Source organism: Xiphophorus hellerii, chromosome 22 (genome assembly GCF_003331165.1).
Source record: "Xiphophorus hellerii strain 12219 chromosome 22, Xiphophorus_hellerii-4.1, whole genome shotgun sequence".
Lineage (NCBI taxonomy): Eukaryota > Metazoa > Chordata > Actinopteri > Cyprinodontiformes > Poeciliidae > Xiphophorus > Xiphophorus hellerii.
The window spans coordinates 6,131,220-6,137,219 of record NC_045693.1 but is presented as its reverse complement, the minus strand read 5'-3'; positions in this window follow the sequence as shown (position 1 = coordinate 6,137,219).

Genomic DNA, 6,000 nt, shown 5'->3' with positions numbered 1-6,000 from the left:
TTAATTTTGTCAAACTTCCAAGAGTTTTTAGGTTAGCACTTAAAAAGCTTGAAAGAAGAAAAAGACAGGAGTGGCAACTATTTCCCAGAATGCTTAGCGACATGTTTCTGAACCCTGAGATGGAAATGTGCTACATTGATCTCACTCTTGTGTTTATTTTAATGCTTGAGGATAATGTCTTCACACTAAATGTTTTTGAGCAGAATTCATTGTGATGTTTAATAAAATTCATTATCAAATCAGAGATTTTGTTCATGTGATTTGAAACAAGAATTTTAATTATTCTAAAGTCAAATAGTTATTTTAACTTAATATTGTGAGTAAAATAATAGAGAAATGTGGCTCTTCAACCAGGTGAGGGCAGTTTTTTTTCTTGCATATTGTGAAATAATTATCTGGTTTAAATTGCAGCATCAAGTTAAAACTCACAATTCAAGATTAATAAACTTAAAAAACATTTCGGCAACTTTTCTCTTGTTAAATCAACTTCAATTTCTGAGTTAAAACCAAAACAGTTTTCTTGTTGACTTAAATTGCATTGTCATGCATTGGGTCATGTATTTGGGTCACAAATACATGACCCAATGAGCCCAAAGGCTGTTATGTCAACAGTAATCAGTCCTGCAACATACATTTATGTTCATAATTATCGATTCTTCGTAAAATTCTCTTGATTTTTTTGTCACATAGGCCTCAATCGGGTCAGATGGTAGCTTTTCCTGGGACATGATAATCTCAGCTGTAATCTATACACTGCAAAAACACAGTCTTAAGTATTTTTGGTCTGGTTTCTAGTGCAAATAAGATAAAACTTACTTAAAAGTAACTTTCCAGCAAGATCTAGAGGCTTGTTTTAAGTCAATAATTTCTTAATATTTGTGAAAAAGTGCTACTTCTATTGGCAGAAAAATTAATTTATAACATAAAAAATGTCTTGTTATGAATTAATTTATGACAATGGAGCAAGAACTTCATCAATATTAAAAAATTATTTACTTAATCCAGATAACAACATGAGCCATAATGCTACAGATGATTATTTGACCGACTGAACAAAGTATTGTGTTTATATAATGTTGCCTAGCAGTCGATAGTTTCCATTAACCCTAAAACCGGTTTGGTCTGTTCTTGTTTCTCCCGGAAGGCATTAACGTTAATCATGATGCATATTAAACCTGATGACAGCATGGATTTTCTCCCAAAGTCACGTGGTTGGGAATGAACGTTTAAAATTTTCAAAAAAGCTTTTTATTTTTACTTTTACCAAATGGTCTTAATGTCTAAGCAGTGAAAAACATTGTTCCCACACATTCCCACAGGCGTTTGATACGTTGTCAGCCTCCAGTAGATCCAGTTTGTCTGGGACGATGTGGAGCATGTCGCCGATTCTCAGAAACAAGGCTGGGAAAAGTTTTATTTATATAGCACATTTCATCAACAAGTCGGTTCAAGGTGTGTTACATGATGGAGACATGAAACAACAAACAAGAAGGAAACTTTACATATTCTCAAATATCATTAAAATCATAAAACTAGAATAAAGATGAAAATTAATAAGGTTCCAGCAGGAAGCTCAAAGTGCTTTGCATAACAGTAACCCACCGTAAAACAAACAGCAAACATTACATTTAGTCAAATACCGTAATCAAAATCATCAGGTTTAGAGTTGTTACTAATCAAAAGCAACTCTAAGCAGGTGAGGTTTAGCCTTCATTTAAAGGAACTCGGTGTTTCGGCTGCTTTCAGTTTGTTCCAGATTTGTGGTGCATGTAAACTGAATCCTGCCTCTCTGTGTTTGGTTCTGGTTCTGGTTCAGAGCAGACCAGAACCAGAAGACCTGAGGGGTCTGGAAGGTTGCTATGACAACAGCAGCTCTTTAATGTATTGTGGTGCTGAGCCAGTCAGTGATTTATAAACTAACAACAGTATTTTAAAGTCTATTCTCTGAGCTACAGGGAGCCGATGTAGGGGCCATAGAACTGGGTGATGAGCTCCATCTTCCTAGTTTTAGTCAGAACGCCAGCAGCAGCGTTCTGGATCAGCTGCAGCTGGAGGATTATTTTTTTAATGCAGATCCTGCGAAGATGCTGTCGCAGTAATCAGTTCAACTAAAGATAAAAGCACTGATGAGTTTCTCTATATCTTGTGGAGACATTTCTTTAATCATTGAAAAGTTGCTCAGGTGATAGCAGGCTGAATTTGTAACTGTTTGAATGTGACTCTGAAGGTTCATGTCTGAGTCTGTCACCACACCCAGATTTCAGGCCTGATCTCTAGTTTCTAGCTGTAATAACTAAAGTGGTGTGCTGACTCTAGATCGGTACTTTTAGGTCCAAAGATAGTTCAGTTTTTCTTGGCAAATGTTCATAGGAGTTAGGTGGAGTTAGGAGTTAGGTGGAGTTGGGTTTAATCTCCAGTCTCTAATCTCTAGTCCTTGAGGGTTTGATTCATGATATTATAACCAAAACACCAAGGAATGAGACACTGTTTCTGTTTTTGCTTTAGCTCATCTTCAAGGAGTTTCTAGATCATTTAGATCTGAGGACTGAAACATCCACGAAAACGTATTGATTTTGTGTCTTGTGAAGCATTTTTGTGTTGATTTCTTCCTAAATATTAGATGGTTATCCTGTTGATTGACCCATTAAGGAAGGAGTTTTAGTCTTCTGGTAGAGGCCATCATATTTTTTAAAAAAATGCATCGTTGTATTTCAGAGATTATGATGTTGTTTTGGAGAAAAGTTTAAATAAATGGGGGAGAAATGAAAAGAAAAATGATGTGATGGGAAAAAGAAAAAAGTAGGAAAAAAATGGAGAAAGGAAACAAGACAAAAACAAGAACAATTTTGAAAAAGAAAGGGAAAATTTTAAAAAGAGAGGTCATAAAAATCACTTTCCATGCCTTTCAACCAGATGGCATTTAGGTGAATCTAGTACTAGAGTTCTCTACTGGTGAACAGGTGAGAGATTTTTCTCCACTCTTAACATCCTGTTCACAAAACCAACGCCAGTTCCTCTCCAGCGTTGTTTGAGCCCATTCCAGTTCTGCTGACATCATTTCTTTGTCTAACGGCAGATGGTACGCAAGTTCAGACAAGTGGAAAATGTTTCCTGACTCTTTGAGATCGACCTACATCTGCTTTACTCAGATGGCTTGCTCTCTTGTCTTTCCTGAACATTGTCAGAGATTAATTAGCTTTTGTGTCACTCCCTCCTTAATTCCCAAGGAATCACAAAGCATTGAATAGTAACAAAAGAGTTTTAAAAAGTTTCCAATGTGACATAATGTGACTGCAATTAATGACTTTTTAATTTTGAAGCTTTTTGCTCATGTTTACCAGGGAAGCGAGTCAGTAACCCAGCATTGTTCCCAGTTTACGATGAAGTTGTTGCACAAAGTTTGTGTGTTACATGCTTTCAGTGAGAGTAGATTTTTAAAAGGATAAAAAAATAAACGCGCTGACACATGCACCAGCTTCTTCTGCATCCGTATTTCAAGTTTTGTTCAGGCATTGCTTCCTGAGAACACAATTCAATCAAATGCTAAAATCCGTTATTGTCGTTTAATAACAGCGTACTAAATGCTCCTTTCAGGGAAGGAATGCAACTTCCTCATAGCTTCACAAAAATGTTAAAAGAAAGCATTTCACACTGTGGTTTATGGTTGTCTACATGCATTGCTTCAACTGTAACGTTAATATTTCATTGGCGTGTCAGGGCCTGTTTAAAATGTTGTATCTGAGTTCCTCCATCACTGCAAGTATGTGAGTGACAGTCATTTTACAAGAGACTGAGAACCCATTTCTGAGAACACATTTCACAACCAAAATTACTCAATCTTGTGTTTGTAGCTATAAAAATATAAAACCTTTTAAATCCTTGTCAGGGATTTTAAACTATCAGATCAAGCTTGCATGGAGACGTCGCATAATCCCATAAAAATCCCCCAAAAATCCCTGAATGAGGAAAATGTCCTTTTCACACCAAATTTGAGCAGAATTTATTGTGATGTTTAATAAAATTCATTGTCAGATCAGAAAATTTGTTCATGCAGTTTGAAACAAGAACTTAAATTGTTCATATGTAAAATACGTAGTTATTTTAGCTTGATAATGTGACTGAAAATAATACACAAATATGTGCTTTTTAACTAGACGAGGGCAGTTTTTTCTCGCATATTGTAAAATAATTATTTGGTTTAAATTCTAATATTAAGTTAAAACTCACAATTCAAGATCAATGAACTTAAAAAACAATGTTTAGACAACTTGTTTGTTGTGAAATCAACTTCATGAACTTTAATTTCTGAGTTAAAACCAGAAGTTAACTCAGAAATTTTCTACAAAGTGGCTCAAGGATAACAAAGTCAATGTTTGACCATGAAGCCCTGATCTCAGTCCTAGAGAGAAAAACTGGTGTAAGTTTGGTTATTTATAGAGGATTGGGCCAGAACTCTGTGGAAGGAAACCAGAAAGTTTTGACCCAAGTCATCAGACATTTTGAAAGCAAAACTACCAAATACCAAGGAAATGTATGTAAACTTTTGGCTTTAAAGACATTAATAAATAATTCTCTGACACATCCTTTCTCTCATTATTGTGAGTTTAGCAAACAGAAATAATTTAGGTAATTCTTGCTAAAACAGGAGAAGTTTGGTCTGAATTAACGTAAGACTAAGTGAATGTAAACCTCTGGTTACAACTGCAAATGTCCCTGCAGTTGCACTTAAGGTAGAAGAGGAACTTTTCTCTTTTTTTATCTTTTTGATAGATATATGGTACAGCTTAGCTGTTTCCATTAATTTTGAGTCATAGCTTAACAGTTGTGACTTTGTGCCAAAGAGTTAGCTCTGATTTTCCAAACTGTGGCAGAAGTAAATGTCTCTTTTATTAATCCAGTAGCAGCTTGTAGGAATTTATTAGTGTCAGATATGACACAGGTATGATAAGATAGATAAACATTGGCATGATAAATTGTCCACGTCAAGGCAAATATTCACTACTTGATGCGTCAAACTGCATTTGTTACCTGAAGAGATTAAAAAAAAGGTGATAAATGGACTAATAATGCAATCAGGATTAACTTGCTTTACGCCATTAACGGCATGTAACTTGTTTCCTGAACAAACAGCAGAGAACATTACCTAGCAATCCAAGTGGAGTCTGGCCTGTTACCTAGCAACAAAAACAGAGTTTCAGGACATTTGATCAGCTGGTTTTACCACTGCATGTGCTGTACAATGGCTGCTGGAAAAGACAGGGGTTTTGTTGTTGACTTACCATCCAGAATCCACTTGCTGCATTCTTATTGGTTGTGTGGGAGCCGCTGCTTCTGCTTTTCAAAGATGTATGGCTGTATAATTTTGCATCCGTTTGCAGCCATTTTCATGTGCAAGTGTAAACGTTGATTTTGGGGGCGTGGCCAGCAGCAGCTTATTTGGATTTAAAGTGACAAGACGTCCTAAAACAGCTCATCCTGAAAGGAGCTCAGACCAGAATCTCATTATCTAAGATTGATTTTGTGCAAAAATGTGCTAGATATGTTTTGTATGCAACTGTACGTCTTTGACAAGCAGAAGAGGAGCCTCCTGCACAACCAACAATGATACAATTGAAAAGATAAAAAATGTAATCAGAGACTACAACCAAACCATCCTGTATCGTGAATGGTTGAAGATTAGTTTGGCCTTTTTATGCCGCTGCTGATTTGTTTACATCAGTTTATGTTAAATATTGGACGACTCATGGCAGCCAGGAATGTGTCTACTTGGGTTACATTGAAATCTCTTCCAGAAAAATCGAAACCCCTCTCTCCCATAACCAACAGATGAATAAAAGTAAATTGGCTGATTATCGTTGACGTCCAGTAAAGAGGACAAATGGTGTCCTCAGGTTGCTGGAACATTTATTGTGTATGAGTTGACACATAACCAGAGGAACATGGGTGTTCCTATTCCCAGAGGTTTAAGATGTCAGGGCTGAGCGTGCCGTGGCAGAGAGG